We start from the raw sequence: 10,573 nt of genomic DNA, 5'->3' as shown, positions 1-10,573 counted from the left end.
TTGCCATTTTCACGGTATTGATTCTTCCAAGCCAGGAACAAGGGATGTTTCTCCACTTTCTAGTGTCTTCTGCAATTTCTCGCTTGAGTGTTTTAAAGTTCTCATTGTATAGATTCTTTACTTCCTTGGTTAGGTTTATTCCAAGGTATTTTATTTTTTTTTGATGCAATTGTGAATGGGAGTGATTCTCTGATTTCATCCTCTGTGTGTTTGTTGTTAGCATATACGAAGGCTACTGATTTCTGTGTATTTATTTTGTATCCTGCTACATTGCTGTAGGTTTTGATCAGCTCTAACAGCTTGCTAGTAGAGTCTTTAGGGTCCTTTATGTATAGAATCATGTCATCTGCAAATAATGATAACTTGATTTCTTCCTTTCCAATTTGTATCCCTTTTATGTGTGTCTCTTGCCTTATTGCTATGGCTAAGACTTCCAAAACTATATTAAATAGAAGTGGAGACAGTGGACACCCTTGTCTTGTTCCTGATTTTAGTGGAAAAGCTTCCAGTTTTTCCCCATTTAGTAATATGTTGGCTGTAGGCTTGTCATAAATAGCCATTATTATATTGAGATATGTTCCTTCTATTCCCAGTCTCTGTAGGACTTTTATCATGAAGGGATGTTGGATTTTGTCAAATGCTTTCTCTGCATCTAATGAGATGATCATGTGATTTTTGTCCTTCAACCCATTTATGTAATGTATTACATTTATAGATTTGCGTATGTTGAACCATCCCTGCATCTCTGGGATAAAGCCTACTTGGTCAGGGTGAATGATCTTTTTGATATACTCTTGTATTCTGTTTGCCAATATTTTGTTGAGAATTTTTGCATCTATGTTCATGAGGGAGATTGGTCTGTAATTTTCTTTTTTTGTTCTATCTTTGCCTGGTTTTGGTATCAGGGTGATGCTGGCCTCATAGAAGGAGTTTGGTAGGATTCCTTCTTTTTCTATTTCCTGGAAAAGCTTAAGAAGCAATGGTGTTAGCTCTTCCTTAAAAGTCTGGTAAAATTCAGCAGTGAATCCATCCGGGCCTGGGCTTTTTTTAGTTGGGAGATTATTGATAACTGCTCGGATCTCCATGTTTGTTATAGGTCTATTTAAGTGATTAATCTCATTTTGATTTAATTTAGGTAGGTCATATAGATCAAGGAAATCATCCATTTCTTTCAGATTTTCATACTTTGTGGAGTATATGCTTTTATAGTATGTCCCTATGATTTTTTGAATTTCTCTGGAATCTGTTGTGATGTTACCTTTGTGTCTCTTCTCTCTTTCTTTTGGTCAGATTTGCTAAGGGTTTGTCAATCTTGTTTATCCTTTCAAAGAACCAACTCTTTGTTTCATTAATTCTTTGGATTGTTCTTTTTGTTTCTATTTCATTAATTTCTGCCCTAATCTTTATTATTTCTTCCCGTCTACTACTTTTTGGTTTGCCTTGTTCTTCTTTTTCCAAGGCTTTAAGGCGAAGCATTAGGTCGTTTACTTGCGACCTTTCTAATTTCTTAATATAGGCACTTAAGGCTATAAATTTACCTCTTAGAACTGCCTTCATTGTGTCCCAGAGATTTTGGTATGTTGTGTTCTCATTATCATTTGACTCTATAAATTTTTTGATTTCCTTTTTGATTTCTTCATTGACCCACTCATCATTTAGTAGTGTATTGTTTAGTTTCCATGATTTTGTGTATGCTCTATAGCCTTTCTTGCTACTGATTTGTAGTTTAATTCCATTGTGGTCAGATAGAATGCAAGGAATTATTTCAATTTTCCTGAATTTGTTAAGATTTGCTTTGTGTCCTAATATATGGTCTATTTTAGAGAATGTTCCATGTGCTGCTGAAAAGAATGTATATTCTGCAGCCTTTGGGTGAAATGTCCTGTATATATCTGTTAGGTCCATTCCTTCTATGACCTCATTTAGTCCAGATGCCTCTCTGTTTATTCTTTCCCTGGATGACCTGTCAATTGATGAGAGTGGGGTGTTAAAGTCACCCACCACCACTGTGTTTGGTGTTATCTGTGACCTTAGTTCTAATAGTGTTTGTTTGACGAATTTGGGAGCCCCCATGTTAGGTGCATATATGTTTAGGATTGTAATGTCCTCCTGTTGGAGTGTGCCCTTAATCAATATAAAGTGACCTTCCTTATCTTTTTTGACTAACGTCGGACTAAAGTCTACCCTGTCTGATATTAGGATAGCAACCCCTGCTTGTTTTCTAGGCCCATTTGCTTGAAACACCGTCTTCCAACCTTTCACCCTAAGATAATGTCTATCCTTTGTAGAAAGGTGAGTTTCTTGGAGACAACAAATTGTAGGATCCTGCTTTTTAACCCAGTCTGCAAATCTATGTCTTTTCATTGGGGCATTGAGACCGTTGATATTAAGAGATATTATTGAAAGGTGTGTATTTATGTTTGCCATTTGTGTGTGTGTGTGTGTGTTACTTGTTCTACCTGTGCTCTCTTCTGTTAACTGGTATTTGAGTATAGCTGGTTTTTTCTAGGTTCCTTATATGTGTGCTTTTCCTTTTGTTCAGCATGGAGGATTCTATCAAGTATTTTCTGTAGAGCTGGTTTTGTCTTCAGATACTCCTTTAACCTGCTTTTGTATGGAATGTCTTTATTTCTCCATCTATTTGGATGGATAACTTTGCAGGATAAAGTAACCTTGGTTGACAGTTGTTATCTTTCAGAACTTGGAATATATCACTCCAAGCCCTTCTGGCTTTAAAAGTTTGTGTTGAATAATCTGCTGTAATCCTGATGGGCTTGCTTTTGTATGTAACTTGATTTTTCTCTCTAACTGCTTTCAATATTTTTTCTTTGGTTTGTGTGTTTGGAAGTTTGAGTATAATGTGGCGAGGAGAGTTTCTTTCTGGGTTTCGTCTGGCTGGGGTTCTAAAGGCTTCCTGTATCTGTATTGGCACCTCTTTCCCAATTTGGGGAAAATTTTCCTCTATGATTTTGTTGAAGATGCCTACTATGCCTCTGGAGTGGAGTTCTTCTCCTTCTACTATGCCCTGAATTCTTATATTGGATCTTTTCATAGTGTCCCGAATATCTTGAAATTCCCACTCATACTTTTCTATAAGTTTGTCTTTCTCTTTGTTGGACTGCATTAGGTCTGCCACCTGATCTTCTAGCTTAGATATTCTGTCCTCTCCCTCATCCATCCTACTGGTGAGATTTTCTACAGAGTTTTTTATTTCATTAACTGTGTTCTTCATTGCTAGTAATTCTGACTGGTTTTTCTTTATTATTTCTATTTCCCTATTTATGTCTTGTATTGCCTTCTTTATTTCATTAAATTGGTGTCCTGCCTCTTCTTTGATTCCTTTGATTTCCTCTTTGATTTCCTCTTTGATTTCTTCTTTGATTGTTTTCATGTGTTCTTTGACCTCTTTGAACATATTTATAATTATTCTTTTGAACTCTTTCTCAGGCATTTCCTCTAACTCTTTCTCACTGGAGGACATTTCTGATGCATTAATACTTTTAGGTGGATTTATATCGTCTTGCTTTTTAGTGTTTCTTGTGTTATAATGTATATATTTTTGCATCTTGGATTAAGTTAATGCTTGGATTTTCTAGCTAGCTGTGTATTCTTAGCTGTATCAATTGATTTGATGTAATATATTTTCAGGGTAGGACCTTAAGGTATTAGGTGTGGCTCTTAAGACTCTCAGAGTATCTACAAAGATGTTCTTAAGGGTTGAGTTTCCCTGCTATAGGAGTATTCAAGCAGGCTGAGTGGAATAAAATACTGGTAGATTCTAAAATTTAACTAAACACTGTACACATTCAATCAAAAACAGCCCCGAGTATGTATGCAAGAGTAGTTATTATAATGACCAGATCCTCTATCAACAAAGAGGTTTAGATTTCTGGTCTGTTGAGGTATCCAAGTCAGCTTGTGACCAAGTGAGACCCTTCCCTGGTGCAATCCCAGTTACCTTGGGTGATTGTGGTCTCAGTCAAGTTGCTGCCTGGGTCGTCGGGCTGCTGTTCTGATTTCTGGAGCTGGGCACTTGCTTTTCCTACGGGGCAAACTGAGCCGCTGCTGCCGCCTCTGCTGCTGTTGTAGCTGCCACCACCGGAGCCACCACCGCTGCTGAAGCTGCCGTTGCCGTGTCCACCGCTGCTGCTCACCCCGAAGCTGCTGCTGCGGGATCTGCCGCCGCTGCCGCTCCTGGGTCCGCTGCTGCTGGGGCCGCTGGTACTGGTGCTGGAGCCGCTGAAGTTGCTGCCGAACTCTGCTCCTGCTTGGGTCCCGCCGTCAGCCCAAGTTGGCGTGGCCGGGTCCCGGGCCGCTGCTGTGTTCACTGGAGCTGGGTTCAGGTGGTGGGGGAGGGGAGGGAGCCGCGGCTGCTCTGGTTGTATCGCTGTTCCACGTGTGCTTCTACCTCGCGGTCTGCTCTTCTCTCCGCTGCTCACTGCTGCTCTCCCCTCACGTTTCCCGAGTTGCGGAGAGCGCGGTGTGAGGGGAAAATCCCGCACCTGGCTTGTCCTGCGGCTCGAGCCTAGAGTCCGGCGGCTTTCTGCCGCGCTGCGGCTGCGGCGGGTGGCCGAGCCGCCCCGGAGCCGCTGTTCCCGCCTGTGCGGGCTCTGGATGCTCTGGAACTCTTCTACTTCTCCGCTGCCGCCTCAATTTCCTATACACCTCACTTTGTAGTAAAAGTGTGTATTTTGCTGAGTTTTTTTGGTCTTTTTCCCCCCTAGGCTGCTTTGGCGTGGTACCTACGCCGCCATCTTAACCGGAAGTCCCCTAAAATATTTTTTAAAATTATTTTTCATAAAAGAGAGACTGATTGAGATGGGGAGGGGATATGATGGAGAATGGGAAAAGTGGGGGGAAGGAGAGCATTACCATGAGATTTTTTTTCGAGGTAGGGTCTCACTCTGGTCCAGGCTGACCTGGAATTCACTATGGAGTCTCAGAGTGGCCTCGAACACATGGCAATCCTCTTACCTCCCGAGTGCTAGGATTAAAAGCATGTGCCACCACGCCTGGCTATGAGATATTTTTTATAATTTTGGAAGTTGTTAATAAAAAATTTTGAGGAAAAAAATTATTTTTCACATGTGTATGTGTGTATGTATGGACATCTCAGGGCCTCTAACCACTGCACATGAGTTCCAGATGCATGCACTACTTTGTGCATCTGGCTTTACATGGGTATTGGGGAATTGAACCTGGGTTGTTAGGCTTTGTAGGCAAGTGCTTTAACCTCTGAGCCACCTCTCCATCCCTGATGGTTTTGTTTAATTAAAATTATTTCATGCCTGAGCTGCAAGGTCACTGAGAAACCAAACTGGGTGTGAGCTAAAAACCTCCCTGTATACCAGCTGACAGAAAGCTGGAAAAAGCTGCACTGCATGCAACCCAATGGGAGACAGAAGCCAGCAGTGGTGAAAACAGTGGACACTGCAAGCCTCAAGTTTGACTAGCCAGGTCAAATGAGCCAATGGGTACAATAGTGGCATGTCTGTCATGGGGGAAACCAACTGCTCTCTAATTGGACTGGAGGCCTGCTGCATGGGAGGGAATACATGCCTGATCCTGAAAACCTAATCAAAAGCCTATGGTGGGGGAGGTCATGAGCCTTAGGAGTGTAACCCCTGCTCTTGTCCGCCTAAATGCACATACTACGCTCACCAAACTGCCCAGAAAGCACTTTACATAATGTTCATATTAATGCTATTCTCAGTCTTCTCTTTTCAGATGGTGGTGACCACTGGGATGACCCAAAAGGCACCATCGTGCTCAGAAGAAGTGACAGAGGAGTGTCCAGCACTGAAGCATCTCTATCACACCTTCCATGGCTCAGGGTCCATTGCAGAAGAGATGGTGGAAAGAATGTAAGAGCCAAAGGAAGGTTAGGACTGCTCACAATACAATTGTCCAGACAGAAATTGGCCTCGATATCCATGACCTCGCAGTGCCTGACACTACCTACACAAGACCCTCATAACAGGAGAAAAAGATGATGATATCAAAATAAAAGAGAGGCTGATGGAGAGAGGGAGGGGATATGATGGAGAGTGGAGTTGTAAAGGGGAAAGTCAGGGAGGGGAGGGAATTATCATGGCTTATTGTCTATAAGTATGGAAGATGTCCATAAAAAAAGGAAAAAGAAAAAAAAGTTATTATTTGTGTGTGAGTATGGGTGCGTACATGCCACAGCAAACATGTGGAGGTCACAAGACACCTTTCCCTTCAGTCTGTCCACCTCATGAGGCAGGGTGTCTCACTCTGGATTCTCTGCTGTCCCCTGCTGTGCTCCCTGAAAGTTTTCCTGGGAAATTCTCCTTCCTCTGCCTCCCACCCTGCAGCAGCATGAGGATCAGTGTGCTGAAATCACAGAGGCCTGCTAAGACTTCCGCCTTTAAAATAATTTATTTATTTATTTATGGTTGGATTTTTGAGGTAGGGTCTCATTCTATCTAGCCCAGGCTGACCTGGAATTCACTATGTAGTCTCAGGGAGACATCAAACTCACAGTGATCCTCCTACCTCTGCCTCCCGAGTGCTGGAATTGCTGTTATTAAAGTGTGCCATCACTCCCACCTTATTTATTAGAGAGAGAGAGAGAGAAATAGAAATACTGGCATTTCAGGGCCTCTGCCACTGCAAATGAACTCCAGATGCATGTGCTGCTTTGCGCATCTGGCTTTATGTGGGTACTGTGGAATCGAACGCTTTGCAAGCAAGCATCTTTAACTGTTGAGCCATCTCTCCAGCCTCCCCCTGCTTTTTTTAAAATGTGGGATCTGGGGGTTGAACTTGGGTACTCTAGCTTGAGTGCCAGGTGCTAATTTATCCACTGAGTCACGTCCCCCGCTCACCGCAGGTCTTTCTGTTACTCCACTGCACGTTTCTGCGCGTGAACTCCATGGCTGTCATTGTCTTGTGCTGTCGGAAGGTTAGCCGCAGCATGACTGGCCCCCCACCTAGCTTGTGTCTTTTCTTAGACCAAGGCGAGAGCGCTCCAGGAAGCACGTACTGCGTGGGCTGATGGACGGCTAGTTCCTGTCTCACTCGCCCTCTTAGCTCTTGGAGTGAGCTCTTGTTCCTTGAGCTGAGTCCTCAGTGGGCATCTATATATGTGCTTTATTGGACCCAAAGCAGTGCTTCCATTTTTGTATATTCTGGAGATACGATCTATGGAAAGTAAAGAAGGAGGGTAATTTTGCTTTAGTATGTGCGTCTGTGTGTGAACACAGGCGTGCGTGTGCCATGGTGCACGGTTGGAGGCCTTGGGAGCTGGTACCCACCCTCCACCTTGTTTGAGGTCAGGTCTCATTTACAGATGCTTGTGTTTGGCTTTACCTGGGCTCTGGGGATCTGAGCTCTTCCTTACACAGCAAGCACTTATCCCCTGAGCCATCGCCCCCGCCAGCCCATGGGATGATTGTTTTTTAAATAAAAAAAAAAAACTTATTTCTAAACCAGGCATGGTGATGCACGTCTTTAATCCCAGCACTTGGGAGGCAGAGGTAGGAGGATTGCCATGAGTTTGAGGCCACCCTGAGAGCGTGAATTCCAGGTCTGCCTGGGCTAGTGTGAGATCCTACCTCACAAAAACTGATATGGGTATGTGTGTGTGTGTATGCATTTATACATACACACATATATATGTATGTATGTATGTATGTATATGTGTGTGTGTGTGTGCGCGCACACACACACATATATTTCTGATGAGAGAAAGAGAAGAGAGAATGGGCATGCCAGGGCCTCTTACCACTGCGAACAAATTCTAGATGCATGCACCACTTTGTGCATCTGGCTTTACATAGGTGCTATGGAATTGAAACTAGGCCATCAGGCTTTGTAAGCAAGTGCCTTTAACCGCTGAGCCAGCTCTACAGTCCCCAGAGACAATTCTTAAAACCATCTGTGTTCAATTTCTTTCCTTGATGTTGACTTAACCCAGATTATCAACCAAGGTTTTGCTTGTTTCTGTAAAGTGTAATTCGCTAATTTGTGCTTTTTACAAATCTGCTAACTCTGGAAGAAGATTATGCATTCAAATATTTACATGTTTAAGAAAACAAGAGTCACATGTTCCATTAAGGCTCAATTGCAGCAGCAAGGGAAAGGCTAAAGACAGAGCCAGGCCACCCAGGGGTGCTGGGTTAGGGTCTGTGAGGAGCCCCCAGCGAGCTGGCTGCCTGGAGCCGCTTCTCGCTCTGCATACCCTAGGTGCCTACTAAATGCCAACCTAGAACCAGATTCCTCCTGGCTCGACCTCAGCCCAGTGCATGTCTGATGTTCTGACTCTGCCCAGCTTTCAGCCCTCTAAGGACCTCTGTTGCTCTTCAAATAAAGACGAGAGGCTCTTTAACATGGCCCCCGAGACCCTTGCCCTCCTCTTCCCCTGCCACCCTTTCCAGCCTCAGTCCTTACCATGCCCTCCCTTCTCCCTCCTGCTTACTTATTTATTTTCCTGTTAAGAGTTCTGGGGCTGGAGAGATGGCTTAACAGCTAAGGTGCTTGCCTGCGAAGCCTAAGGACCCAGGTTTGATTCCCCAGGACCCATGTCAGCCAGATGCACAAGGTGGTGCATGCGTCTGGAGTTAGTTTGCAGTGGCTGGAGGCCCTGGTGCACTCTTCCTCTCTCTCTCATCTGCCTCTTTCTCTCTTAAATAAATAAAATATTTAAGAACATATTTCATTTACTTGTTTATTTGAGGGGGGGGTGCTGTAAAATCATTAATGTAAGCTAGTAGCCTTCAGAGCGCTCATAAAGTTGTCACTGCGTTTTCGCCACTCCCCCCAAAATGCCCACCCCTTAGTAAACGACCCCCGCCCCCCCCTCCACTGCTGCCGGCTCCGGGCTTGCCCATCTGGGCCACTTCACACTAATGGGATGGTGCGCGCTGCCCTCCTTGCGTTGCTTTCGTCAGCTGGAAGGGTGTTTCTCACGATTCACTCACGTGGTGTTGGTCAAAGTACTTTATTTCTCTTTGTGGCTGAGTAATACTTTGTGGACAGGCCACTCACTTGTAAATTCCTCTCACATGTTCCTAATGACCGAAGTGGTGAAGACCTTTCCGTGGGCTTTTTCTGTGTGTTTCATGGGTATTTGCATAGCTGCTTTAAGACACGGCTGTTGAGTTTTGCTTTCATTTTAATTGGCTGATCTTTTTCTTGTTTTGTGGAAGAGGTCTTCATAGGTAGGACTTTGTCAATATGTGTTTGGAAACTATTTCCTCCCTCTGTAGGTTGTCTATCCACTTTCTAATTTTTTAAAAATATATTTTATTTTTATTTATTTATTTAACAGAGAAAGGGAGAGAGAGAGAGAGAGAATGGGTGCCCCAGGGCCTCCAGCTACTGCAAACAAGCTCCAGATACATGCACCCCCTTGTGCATCTGGCTAACGTGGGTTCTGGGGAATTGAGCCTCAAACTGGGGTCCTTTGGCTTTGCAGGCAAACATCTTAACTGCTAAGCCATCCCTCCAGCCCCTATATTTTTAAATTTAAATTTAATTTTTTTGAGGTAGGGTCTCGCTCCATCCCAGGCCAACCTGGAATCCACTATGTAGTCTCAGGGTGGCCTCGAACTCATAGTGATTCTCCTACCTCTGCCTCCCAAGTGCTGAGATTAAAGGCGTGCACCACCATGCCCAGCTATTCTTTATTTTTTTATTGTTTAAAATTATTTTATTTTTATTTATTTATTTGAGAGAGAAATAGGGGGAGAGAGAGAAAAAATGGGCATACCAGAATCTCTAGCCACTGCAAACTCCAGATGCATGTGTTGCATGGGTACTGGAGGATCGAACCTGGGTCCTTAAGCTTCATGGGTAAGCACCATCTCTCCAGCCCTACATTTTATTTTTCTCTAATGTCTTCCAGTGACTTGTGCTCCAGTCTTTACCACTGCCTTTATTATGCTTGTTTTGGATTTAGTTTCTGCCTCCTCCTCCCTCTCCTGTTCTCAGGTTAGCCTCCTCCACCCTTCTGACTCAGCCTCCGTGTAGTATAATTATATATTGCATTAAAGTAGACATTGTAGCTATGCAGTTTCCTTTGAGCACTGCTTTTGCTACTCCTATCAATGTTAATATAGTGTATCTTCATGTTTTTAAAAAAATTACTTTTATTTATTTATTTGAGAGCGACAGAGAGAAAGAGAATGGGTGTACCAGGGTCTCCAGCCACTGCAAATGAACTCCAGATGCATGTATCCCCTTGTGCATCTGGCTAACATGAGTCCTGGGGAATTGAGCCTCGAACTAGGGTCCTTAGGCTTCACAGGCAAGCGCTTAACCACTAAGCCATCTCTCCAACCCTATTTTCATGTTTTTAATCTCAAGTTACTATAGATATTCCAGTTCTTTTTTTGTTTGTTTTCTTTTTTTGAATGTGTTTCAGTTCTTTTTTTTTTTTAAGGTAAGATTTCACTCTAGCCTAGACCAGGCTGGAACTCGCTCTGTTGTCTCAAGCTGGCCTGAGGCTCACAACAATCCTACCTCTGCCTCCTGAGTGCTGGGATTAAAGGCATGTGTCACCGCCATGTGCCTGGTGTCAGTTCTTTTTGGGAAATGTTTGTATGGC

The sequence above is a fragment of the Jaculus jaculus genome, chromosome 6 (assembly GCF_020740685.1).
Source record: "Jaculus jaculus isolate mJacJac1 chromosome 6, mJacJac1.mat.Y.cur, whole genome shotgun sequence".
In the NCBI taxonomy this organism is placed as follows: Eukaryota; Metazoa; Chordata; class Mammalia; order Rodentia; family Dipodidae; genus Jaculus; species Jaculus jaculus.
This window is presented reverse-complemented; position numbering follows the sequence as displayed.